This window comes from Lissotriton vulgaris, chromosome 2_1 (assembly GCF_964263255.1).
Source record: "Lissotriton vulgaris chromosome 2_1, aLisVul1.2, whole genome shotgun sequence".
Taxonomy (NCBI): domain Eukaryota; kingdom Metazoa; phylum Chordata; class Amphibia; order Caudata; family Salamandridae; genus Lissotriton; species Lissotriton vulgaris.
This window is the reverse complement of record NC_141687.1, coordinates 973808322-973821095: the sequence shown is the minus strand read 5'-3', so window position 1 is coordinate 973821095 and position 12774 is coordinate 973808322.

Sequence of the window (12774 nt, the reverse complement as noted above, 5' to 3'; positions counted from 1 at the left end):
GATGTGAGTTAGCACGCATGCGTAGTTCTATCTTTTAAACCACTTTTGTCACAAACTTGATTGTGCGTGCCTCAGTCATAATTCTAACTCTTTTGTGTCAGGAATTACCGACGTGTAAAAATGCCAACTTGATCCAGAACCACAAATAACATATAACAAAACACCACAATACACACATATTGTTAGAAAAAAACAACACTTACTCCTCAATGGAGGAAGGTTTGCCTCACGGGGATTTGAGGGGAAGTTACAGAGTTCAAAACGTATTCTGCGTGAGAAAGATAAGGGAACATGGAGAGGGGTTCAAAGGAGAGTATCCAGTACCGTCTATTTCCCTCCTTAGTAGTTAAAAAGAGGTTCGGAATCCGAGGTATTCCTTTTAGGGCAGATTCTACTTACAGTTCCTCTGGTCGGAAATTGGCCGATAACCTACTTCTCTCCCTCCGTGCACCCGCACTGGAGAAAGAACCGGCGTCTGTAGTTAAAGGGAGCCGCCATTGTGGGCGGGGAGGGCGTGGCCGGTCCAGTAACGCGCGATGACGTCACGTGCGTGCGTGATCGTCATACGCGCGTCTGGTTGTCAGGGCGACAGGGCGAAAACAACAATCTCCGTGATCGGAGACAGAGAGAGTCTCCGTGATCGGAGACAGTTTGCGTAATGCTTGAACTCCGTGTGTGGGGAAGGAGAAGGGCATGCACATATTGGGCATATGCGGGCAAGTCGGTTGGGCACTAAGCAATTGGCTAAGGGGGGTCTTAACCTAGCGCGCTATTCGCTCTCCATGAGTGGAGTATAAACTGGTCATGACTGGTGATTCAGCATACTCGGGCATGTTTTTTTGAGCAAGTAACCATAGGGGATATTAAACATAACGCGCTATTCGCTGCAAGTATGGAATAAAATATATATGGAAGTGCGTTACCCCTGGCTTGAAATTTATACTCAGAACTCTATGTCTGGAGTCTGAATAATCCATTGCTGGGGATAAAAAGAGAGGCATACATGTGACCGTCAGGTATTTCGGCATACTCATTGGAAGATGTAATCACGAGGAGTGTTGCCCATCAGTACCTCAGCTTAGCAGATGACACAGGGTTACAGCAAAATGGGATGTTTGCTGTAGATGTTAAAAGACCAGGTGTCTATGAGAGGACAGAGGCCCAGGGGATATTATCATTAAGGCCATTTTTGTTTGTAGATAGCCTGTATACCCATCTTTGTTCTTTTTCGTACAAGCGTTTTTGTATGTTTGGTCCTGGAGATACCTGCTCAATGACGGTCCAAAACATGTCATTCGTAGTATGACCTTTCTCAAGAAAATGATCCGTCAATCGGGTCGCATTTTTCTTGCAGCGTATGGTGCTGCGATGTTCGCAGATTCTCTGCTTGACCTTCCGGGTTGTCATCCCAATGTATCTTTTTTTGCAAGTGCATTCGATGAGATAAACTACATTTTCACTGTTGCAGTTGGTATGTGCAACTTGCCTCCAGGTTTTTCCAGCCTCTAGGTCAAGGGACTTTGTGTTCTTGGTTAGGTGGCATACACTGCAATCTCCGCAGCGATAATGTCCAGTCACATCCGGAAGGCCCCATGCTCTGGTGATTGAAGGGGTGCTCGGAGCCAGCTTTGCTTTTGGTCTGGTGTTGACAAGGGTGTCTTTTAGGCTCTTAGACTTCTTGAAAGAAAAAAGTGGTTTTTCCCAATGCAAATTGCCAGTGTTTATAATATTCCAATGTTTTTTTATGCTTTTGGTTACTTGGTTGGAAACCGAGTTGAATGTGGTCACACATGTCAGTGGTACTTCCGTGTCAATTCTGGTCTTTTCTTCAAGGAGTACTTCTCTGGGCTGGTTCCTGGCCCTCTTCTGGCATTTGTTTATTATTTTCTTAGGATACCCCCGGTTATCCAGTTTTTCAGAAAGATCATTCGCTTGTTCTTTGTAGTCAGATAGTTTACTACAATTCCTGCGAAGTCTCAAGAATTGTCCATAGGGTAGGTTTTCCCTGAGAGGTCGAGGGTGGAAACTCTCAAACCTCAAAAGATTGTTTTTTGCAGTCGGTTTGTAATGGGTTTTAGTTTCCAGGTGATTGCCTACTTTGTTAATTACTACATCAAGGAAAACAATTTCTCTTTTGTCATAGCTGCTCGTGAATTTAAGGTTCCTGTCACAGGTGTTGATCCAAGCGACGAATTGTTCCAGGAGCTCAGTTGGTCCTTGCCAAATAGCAAGGACGTCATCGATGTATCGCCTCCAGAAGGTCAGATGCTCGCGGTATGGATTCACATCGTTCAGAATGAACTTGTTCTCAAAATCATACACATACATGCCAGCTATGCCCCTTTGTCTGTTAGTCAGTTAGATCTGAATAGGGATCCCGATTTCAAACCAGCTGATAAACCCACATCTGATTCTGACACATCAAGTGTCTCATCAGGTAGCAGCAACGGATCTAACACCAGCACTAACAGACAAAGGGGTAGAGGAGGGAAAAGAGGCCAAGGAAACTTCTGGCCCGGCTTCCAGCCCCCCATGTTTCAAGATCCTTTCAACCAGACGGCAAATTTCCAAATGTATGGCTGGCAACCTCCTTTTCAACCACATTTCCAGCCTCCCCCTTTCCAATTTCGTCCTCCTTTTTTTCACAGGGGCAGAAGGGGAAGGGGAAAAAACAGACAACCGAATCAGGTACACTGGGAGGAAGACGACCCAGTGAGCAACCGGACAAAGAGCAAGGCGGGCACAAGCAGTGCGAAACCCTAGTCACGAATCTGTCATCAAGACCACTAACAGGCATTGAAGAAAATGTTCTTAATAAAGGACTTGGCTATGTCCCTACGGCACGACTTGACAAATTCCAGTTACATTGTGAGCTGGCCAGCTTTTTCAGAAAATTAAGGCTTAAAGCCTTTTTTGAGAAACAGGGTCAACCTAAAGAATGTGAAGTAGAGAATGAGAGTGGACTAAGATTAAAATCAACCTTTATGCCACCTCCACACACAACACCAGTGGAAATAATGACTTTTGAACAAGCTGTCTACAATGATGTTGAGAAGATGGAAACAACAACCCATTTTCAGAACCTCAGCAACGCAGAAAGAATGGCACTGAAGGAACTACGTGCTTGTGAAACAACAATCATAAAACCTGCCGACAAAGGCGGTGGGCTAGTAATCATGGACACTACCGCCTATCGTGAAGAATGTGTCCGACTTCTGAGTGACAGAAATCACTATCAAGTTTTGAGCACTGACCCAACAAGTGATCTGAAGGCTGAAATATGTCAACTGATTGAGATAGCTGAATCCAATGGTGCAATATCAAAACAGGAAGCGGACTATCTGTGTACCACTGAAGGGAAGACCCCTTACTTCTACATCTTACCAAAGATGCATAAGGGCAGACTGCCCCCTCCAGGACGCCCAATAGTTTCTGGCATCGGCTCCTTATTAGAGCCTCTCTCTAGATTCTGTGATTTTTTTCTAAAAACGATTGTACAGAAGTCAACTACCTACCTACAGGACACAAAAAGTCTACTGAACTTACTGCAAAATATGGAGGTTGATGAAAACACTGTGTTATTGAGCTTTGATATCGAAAGCTTATACACAAGCATACCCCAAGACGATACCATTCACGTACTGGGGAATACCTTAGAAAATGCAGACTGGCCTTTTCGTACTCCCAAGGCCTTCATTCTGGAATGCGCAACGCTGGCCCTCAAACGCAACTACTTCGAGTTTGAAGGAACACTTTTCTTACAAACCGGGGGGACCTCAATGGGCAGTGTTTTTGCTCCCAGCATAGCTGGCATGTATGTGTATGATTTTGAGAACAAGTTCATTCTGAACGATGTGAATCCATACCGCGAGCATCTGACCTTCTGGAGGCGATACATCGATGACGTCCTTGCTATTTGGCAAGGACCAACTGAGCTCCTGGAACAATTCGTCGCTTGGATCAACACCTGTGACAGGAACCTTAAATTCACGAGCAGCTATGACAAAAGAGAAATTGTTTTCCTTGATGTAGTAATTAACAAAGTAGGCAATCACCTGGAAACTAAAACCCATTACAAACCGACTGCAAAAAACAATCTTTTGAGGTTTGAGAGTTTCCACCCTCGACCACTCAGGGAAAACCTACCCTACGGACAATTCTTGAGACTTCGCAGGAATTGTAGTAAACTATCTGACTACAAAGAACAAGCGAATGATCTTTCTGAAAAACTGGATAACCGGGGGTATCCTAAGAAAATAATAAACAAATGCCAGAAGAGGGCCAGGAACCAGCCCAGAGAAGTACTCCTTGAAGAAAAGACCAGAATTGACACGGAAGTACCACTGACATGTGTGACCACATTCAACTCGGTTTCCAACCAAGTAACCAAAAGCATAAAAAAACATTGGAATATTATAAACACTGGCAATTTGCATTGGGAAAAACCACTTTTTTCTTTCAAGAAGTCTAAGAGCCTAAAAGACACCCTTGTCAACACCAGACCAAAAGCAAAGCTGGCTCCGAGCACCCCTTCAATCACCAGAGCATGGGGCCTTCCGGATGTGACTGGACATTATCGCTGCGGAGATTGCAGTGTATGCCACCTAACCAAGAACACAAAGTCCCTTGACCTAGAGGCTGGAAAAACCTGGAGGCAAGTTGCACATACCAACTGCAACAGTGAAAATGTAGTTTATCTCATCGAATGCACTTGCAAAAAAAGATACATTGGGATGACAACCCGGAAGGTCAAGCAGAGAATCTGCGAACATCGCAGCACCATACGCTGCAAGAAAAATGCGACCCGATTGACGGATCATTTTCTTGAGAAAGGTCATACTACGAATGACATGTTTTGGACCGTCATTGAGCAGGTATCTCCAGGACCAAACATACAAAAACGCTTGTACGAAAAAGAACAAAGATGGGTATACAGGCTATCTACAAACAAAAATGGCCTTAATGATAATATCCCCTGGGCCTCTGTCCTCTCATAGACACCTGGTCTTTTAACATCTACAGCAAACATCCCATTTTGCTGTAACCCTGTGTCATCTGCTAAGCTGAGGTACTGATGGGCAACACTCCTCGTGATTACATCTTCCAATGAGTATGCCGAAATACCTGACGGTCACATGTATGCCTCTCTTTTTATCCCCAGCAATGGATTATTCAGACTCCAGACATAGAGTTCTGAGTATAAATTTCAAGCCAGGGGTAACGCACTTCCATATATATTTTATTCCATACTTGCAGCGAATAGCGCGTTATGTTTAATATCCCCTATGGTTACTTGCTCAAAAAAACATGCCCGAGTATGCTGAATCACCAGTCATGACCAGTTTATACTCCACTCATGGAGAGCGAATAGCGCGCTAGGTTAAGACCCCCCTTAGCCAATTGCTTAGTGCCCAACCGACTTGCCCGCATATGCCCAATATGTGCATGCCCTTCTCCTTCCCCACACACGGAGTTCAAGCATTACGCAAACTGTCTCCGATCACGGAGACTCTCTCTGTCTCCGATCACGGAGATTGTTGTTTTCGCCCTGTCGCCCTGACAACCAGACGCGCGTATGACGATCACGCACGCACGTGACGTCATCGCGCGTTACTGGACCGGCCACGCCCTCCCCGCCCACAATGGTGGCTCCCTTTAACTACAGACGCCGGTTCTTTCTCCAGTGCGGGTGCACGGAGGGAGAGAAGTAGGTTATCGGCCAATTTCCGACCAGAGGAACTGTAAGTAGAATCTGCCCTAAAAGGAATACCTCGGATTCCGAACCTCTTTTTAACTACTAAGGAGGGAAATAGACGGTACTGGATACTCTCCTTTGAACCCCTCTCCATGTTCCCTTATCTTTCTCACGCAGAATACGTTTTGAACTCTGTAACTTCCCCTCAAATCCCCGTGAGGCAAACCTTCCTCCATTGAGGAGTAAGTGCTGTTTTTTTCTAACAATATGTGTGTATTGTGGTGTTTTGTTATATGTTATTTGTGGTTCTGGATCAAGTTGGCATTTTTACACGTCGGTAATTCCTGACACAAAAGAGTTAGAATTATGACTGAGGCACGCACAATCAAGTTTGTGACAAAAGTGGTTTAAAAGATAGAACTACGCATGCGTGCTCACTCACACCCATATTGATAGGTGTGCCCTACCAAGGAACACTTGGTTCCTAATATAGAAAATTATGCTGACACACCGCACCATGGTTTATTCGCATCACTGAATGTGGAATGAGTCACAGACAGAACGGACTACGTCACTTCACTACGTTACAGGCACGTAATTAACCTTTATGAGTGATAATTTTCTCTCTTTTACAGGTTTGTTCCATTTTGTAACCACTTCTGGGTTACTATTATTTTTACCCATTTAGCAAATCGCTATCTTTGGGTCTGAAAGGGTTGCAGGTATGGCAGGGTGTTAGTGTACCCTGACCACCCAACTCCTTTACATCATTTTTGGTCCTGATGAAAAACCGGTAAATCCCATATGGTTTGAAACATGTAGACCCAGCACATATCACAGATACACTAGGTCTCATTAAAGCCTTTATTGTATCATCACTGTTTTTAATATTGTCCAGTAGCTTTAGAATAAATTATATTTGGTCAAAGTTATACCAGGACAATTTTTAACTCACTGACTTTTTTTCATTTTTCACATTCATCACTCACATACCCGCTCCACTGTATTCAGGTGTTGCAGCACACCTTGGCGGCACTCGGCTGTCAAGGTGGCCCCGATGATGAAGCATGTCACCGACCAGGTCGGTGAGTGAGGGGTTCCTTAAAAACAAAGGAGGACTTCTTCTTTTACACTAGTGTCTCATCCCACCAATATTGGCTGTTTCAGCCTTATCTTTGGTGGTACTCCTTCGTATTGTTATATAGCTACCTGTCTAGGGGACTGGGAGTACCCTTCCATCCACAGCAGTGGATATAATCCCTTAACTCTCCTACCTTGTTAAATATATATCATTTCAACTATATTCACTGCCTAAATCATGCTCTTAAATGGCTTTTTAAGATGGGTTTGTAACGCAGACTCATTCCATGTTTACTGCGCGACGCCTGATCCTAGATTCCTGGACCTTGCCTGGGATTGCCCAGGCGTGTCTTACTTTTGGGCAGATGTATTTATGACGATCACGACATTTACAGGACACGTTCTTGACTGTACTCTCCTAGTTGAGCTTCTGGGATATGTCAGGGAAGTACCTCCAGGGGTCCACAAGTTAATAGTACTTCTTTCACTACTTGCCAAGCACAGGGTTGTGGTGCAATGAGGCCACCGAGCATTGCCAATTGCGTCTGACTGGCTTAAGGATGCTGCATATTGCCAGGAACATTTTTCAACCTTCTGGGAGCTAATGAACTTGTGCCTTCTGCCTAGAGATATTTGGGGTACCTTCGGATCATACTTATATGCTTGAGAAGATACAACTGAAAAGCGAACTGAAATAACGGATGCAGGGCCATATTAACAAGTGCTTTATCTCTGCTTTTTTGGGTTTAAAAGCCAAAGAAGTGGAGATAAAAATATCGCCATATCAACAACAGGGTGCTAACATGCAAAGTCGCATGTTAGCACCCTTTTTTACTACCTTTTTTCGCTAAGTGACATTTCTCCTATTATCAAGCTTCAGGCTAACCCTGTTAGAGACAAAAAAGCAGCGCTAACCACGGTTAACAATGCTTTTTTACGTCTGATATTTTCCAGATTTCGCCATGTAATCCAATGGGAGGTGGATTACATGGCTAAGTCCACCATGGGCTATCAACAAGGATATCCCTTCCTTGTAGTTTTATCGCTGCATCACCAGCGATAACCTCCCAAAAGGCCGCTATTGCTGGATTTTTTATCTCCTAGGCGGTTAACGATGTTATTAACGCGATAACCATCGATATTATAGCGATAGCGGGTGTTAAAACAATTAACACTAAGCGCCCTTAGCGTTAATTTTCCCTGTTCCCTGTTAATATGCCCCGCAGTTTCCGTGATAACTGCAAATAATATCAAATCCTCACTGCCCCCTGCTGCAGCTACTTGACCCGCAAACCCATTATATTTCCACAGGGTACAGAACCATGTGGCGCCTCTTCCAAATTGCGAGCGTTCTCATCTTTGATTCCTGAGTGACAGCTTTCTCCAGTTCATTGTTCTTTTGTTCTTTGGTTTTGTTTTTCTTCTTTCTACCACTGTCAGAATACAGATTGTAGGGCTTATTCTAATATATGCTTGCAAATGTTTCACTACCATTGTTAACTATGTTATTGATGCAATTCTGTACTTTTGCATTGTTTGCAAATCAATAAAAGGTTTAAATAACAAACATAAACAAAAACAGATTGCTGATAAGGTCTCACAATGATCCAAGTAAGATAATATTTCTGAGTGAAGAGTGGGAAAGCCGTTTAGTCTTTTTTGATAAGCTAAAAAAGAGGATGATCACCTCCTGTGGGGCATGAATGTATGATATATGGTCTTCAAAATGGCCCTATTCTATGATGATGAATCATTATATTGAACTGACACTTGGGTGGGGTGGGGTATGTCCACCTATATAGTCTGCTTCAGTGCTAGGCTGCAGCACCTGTCACTCAAGGCCTCTTACTGGTCTTCCTAATTCCACTTCATACTACCTAGTTTTGACTAAACTGAGACGGGTATAAACTGATCGTCTATTGCTTGCTACAGAACCAGGAGTGAAAAGGCTGATGGGGGGTGTTTTCAGGAGTGAGGGAGACATGGAGGGCCCTTCACCACGCTAGACTGCCTTCCATGGCGATTCTCCACTTCAGGTTTTAACGTAACAGGCAGTGGTTGTCAGGAGCCTCTCAGGGTGAATATGGAGGCCAGTTCCTTCTTTTGAAGTCTTTTTCACCTCATGTTTGCTGGCTCAGGACAGGTGACTGTGATATGGGGACTATAGTGATGGTGAGCTGATGGAGAGTTCTGTCCCAGAGCTCCACAGCCACAAAGAACTATGGCTACTAGAGAACCCAACAACTGGCAACTTGGTGTCTATTGCCTGGTCCATTGAACTGTCTGTGTCAAGTGTAAAATTCATAGCCATGTAAACAAGTGTTCACCATTGCATGTGTGTTCTCTATAGAGACTAACAGTATGAAAAAGAGAAAGGCAGTTGCAGTCCAGTGGTGCCACCCTCAGCAACTGTGATTGCATGTTTCTTGAAAAAAAGAGGCAGAATAGGAGGAGTAATTACAATTATGAGACCTTTGGGAGCATAAGCTACAGTTGGGAGTGTGATTCAAGGGGTGTCCAGCCATTAACAATGAGTACAGCATTTTAAAGAAGCTGCCACACATTGCTGGTGTTCGTCAGCAGAACAAATGGAGTGAATCGTGGAATAAAGTGAGTAGTGTAGAGGAGGTAGGGGACAACTCAGATGGGTGCTGGTGGATGAAAGACTGTGACAGATTGTATTGACAATGTTTTAGACTGAGGTGATGCATCAATCTCTATGCTACAAAATACTTATTAGGCAGTGGAAAGCTAAGTTTATTTGTGCACGGCTATGTTTTTACTGATTTCACTCTAATTCTTGAGTACTTTGAAGGCGAGACAGGCATACTTATGCCTTGCTCCACCAAGCTGAAGCTCACATTTTACAGAGAATGTCATATTATGATAGGTAGATGTTTATAAAGTTTTCCTGAAATTCAGTCACAAGAGTGACTAAGAGACTACTGTTGTTTTCAGCAGGCCCAAGAGATGCTGCAAATCCCTCTGATGGAATCAATGCAATGGAGTACAGGGTAAAGATGTGTGAAGTTGAACTATTAAGAGAATCCTGAACCCTAGAAGGAAAGGGATTATAAGAGTGGAGAACATGCACTGGAAAGAGAAGTGAATCTTTAGGGGGAATGGGGTCTGTGTTGTCAAAATGGCGACTCTGCGAGCTGTGTTTCAAAGAACTTCCATACAGGCCACTGGAATCTGGAAAGCATCCTGCTTCTCAAACATCATCTTACTGTGGGCAGTGCACTTGCAACTCCTATGTTCGTTTGTATGGCAGTATACACAAGTCTCTCATTAATACTGTCGAAAGCCAAGGTTACCCATGTTGTTCCATGCTGGGGCAAACGTTCGGGTATTCTGTCCTTGACTCAAACTCTTGTGCACGAATACGTGGATAAATTGGGCCAATTACCTTCCGAATGCATCAACGACTGATGCCTCAGTATTTTTCTGGGATTGCACATACATACATTTCTGATCCTCTTTCTGTGTGTACACAAGTACCTGAATTGCATTGCAAAAGTTACATTGAAACCATTTGCTTTTGTTGTTACTTTCCCACTCACTGCTTAATTTGTAAATAGTAACAGTAAGAGCAGGTGTTCTAATATTTTCTTAGGAGTCCACCATCAGCATTGCAGAATGCCAGAGTTGTCACACATCGAGGCTGCCTAGCTTGATTCCACCTCAAGCCTTTTTCTTCCATGACCCTTCACTTACAATTTGTTTATCTCACTTTCTCTGATTCCTCACTTTGCCACAGTTTTCCTTGCTTTTTTTGTCTCCCTCTTTCTCTCTTTTATCTCTCTCTCTCTTCTTCCGAGTCAAACTCTGATGATGAAATATAAGTCCTGGTCCCCAAGACTGATGCCCATGCCTGCATCAATTAAGCTGTGCTTGCACTACAGCAAAACACGCTCCTTAGGCCACTCCAATGTCCTCTACCCTGTTAGGATTGAGAGACTTGTCCTGAAGATTGCAAAAAGAATGCCTAATTCATATGCCTGCCGATGCTACGACAGCTCAAGGGGATAGCATATTGTTGCCCCACCTGTAAATAACAGTATGCAGGGGTACGGAAGGTGGGTTTCCAAAGTCTATGGTCGCTCTCTCTCATATAAATAAGATCCTTCCACAAAGATAGTTCACTGTAGCTTCCAAGGGCTGCTTGATACAACACACACTGTCCTCAGTACCCCCAGAAGATGGTTAAAAACAGGAAAACCTATGAACCCCTAAGTATTTCTTACAGCAAATACCTCCCTAGATATTAGAGATCTGATGCACACAATTCTTGCACATTTCACAGTTTTCACAATACTCATGGTGTGATGCTTTTGGATGAACATCCTTGGCAGATTCCTAGATCACTGAGGAGTTGGTAGAAACATGTTCACTAATTCTAATGACTATAAATCAAACTCTCTTTATTTTGGTAAAAAAACATAAAAGATACAGCCATACAAGTTGTGCTTAGTACATTCTGGCTTGCGAAACAACATTTAAGTGAGTATTAAAACAAGTTACAATTAGGAATGGCTGGGATTGACATGGTAATAACAGCATACGAAAGGGTGTAAATAAAACAATTGTCCAATAATTAATGATTATAATGCCTCCAGTAATTTGTAACAGAACAATAAAAACCCATGACTAAAGTGCAAATGCATTCAAGTAATTTTGTGTGAGACAGAACCCGAGTTTACAATCCAAGCATAACACACAACACTGTTCATAAAAACCTGTTAAAATCACCATTATTCATAATAAAACAGTAATGACGAAGTTAAAAAGACATTGAATATTAGTACAAGGACAGCTATTTTCAAAATAAATTATAGTAACATCTATGGCAATTGATCTTGTGAAAGCGGGTCGTCACATTTTTAACTCTCGGGCTAGGCAAGGGGTTAAGCAATGCCTTCCTTTTAATCGTTCAAAAGTGTCCTAAAAACTTCGCAGTTGCACAAGCGCATAAAGGTCTAGTATCTGATTTCAATATGCGCAAGCCCACTTTGGAATTTCGAGTCCCAAGTTGTCTACACACTGGAGCTAGCCATTTTCTCCTAGGTTTCGCATAGGCTGTACAAGCAAAGAGAACATGGCCTACCGGTTCATGTGATCAAGAACAGGGGCAGCCCTTGGGTTGAAATTTGTTAATCTGCCAAGAATTTGTCAAAGCATTAATTGGTAGGCTGCTATACCTTAATTGGATATAAAGTATCCTATCACTGGGACCTTGGTAATATCAAAATAGCTCTCTAAAGCACGGCTGGTTTTGAAGTCTCCAAAAGCTGCCCTGTTTGATTTTAGATAATGTGTTCTGCTCAACCCATGCCCAATATAATATTTTGACCTGGCATCTAGTGTACGTTGCTGGGCAGCCAGTGTCGTGCTTTGGCAAACCAATGCCGGACCGAAGGTTATTTACGTATTTGATCTAGCCAATCTTTTTAGTGTTATCCAGAGTGCAATCATCACTGAAAACTGCAGCATAAGGTGCCAGTTCGCGAGTGGTGACAATTCTGTGCCAAAACAACAGTGGGCGAAGCTTTGAAAGATCATTGATTGGCTTAATGCCCAAATCAAGTTTAAGTGGAAGGAGAGGGGTGCTTTGTGGGAGGGATACCACATTTCTAAGAAACTTGTTCTCCACTGCTAAATGGTCGCTTGCATTTTCCATGCCTCACAACTCAGCCCCGTATAGGGCACTGCTCATGACCTGAAGCTATATAGTTTAAGAGCAGGTGCTACTGGTTGGTGTATGAGAGACAATGCTCCTTCCTCAAAGCCCCGTTACCTGGGAACATTTGAGAAAGGACTTCTTAAGATGGAGCTTCCAGACCATTCCCTCTGACAACTTGCTTCCCAGGTAGTCAAAGAAGCTAACTCTCTCAAGCGAAGCATTGTCCATGAACAGATTTCCCTTGAAGATCTTGTGTGGATTCAGCAGCATTAACTTGTTTTTTTCCTAGCCCCTCTCATAACAAAAAGCCTTACAT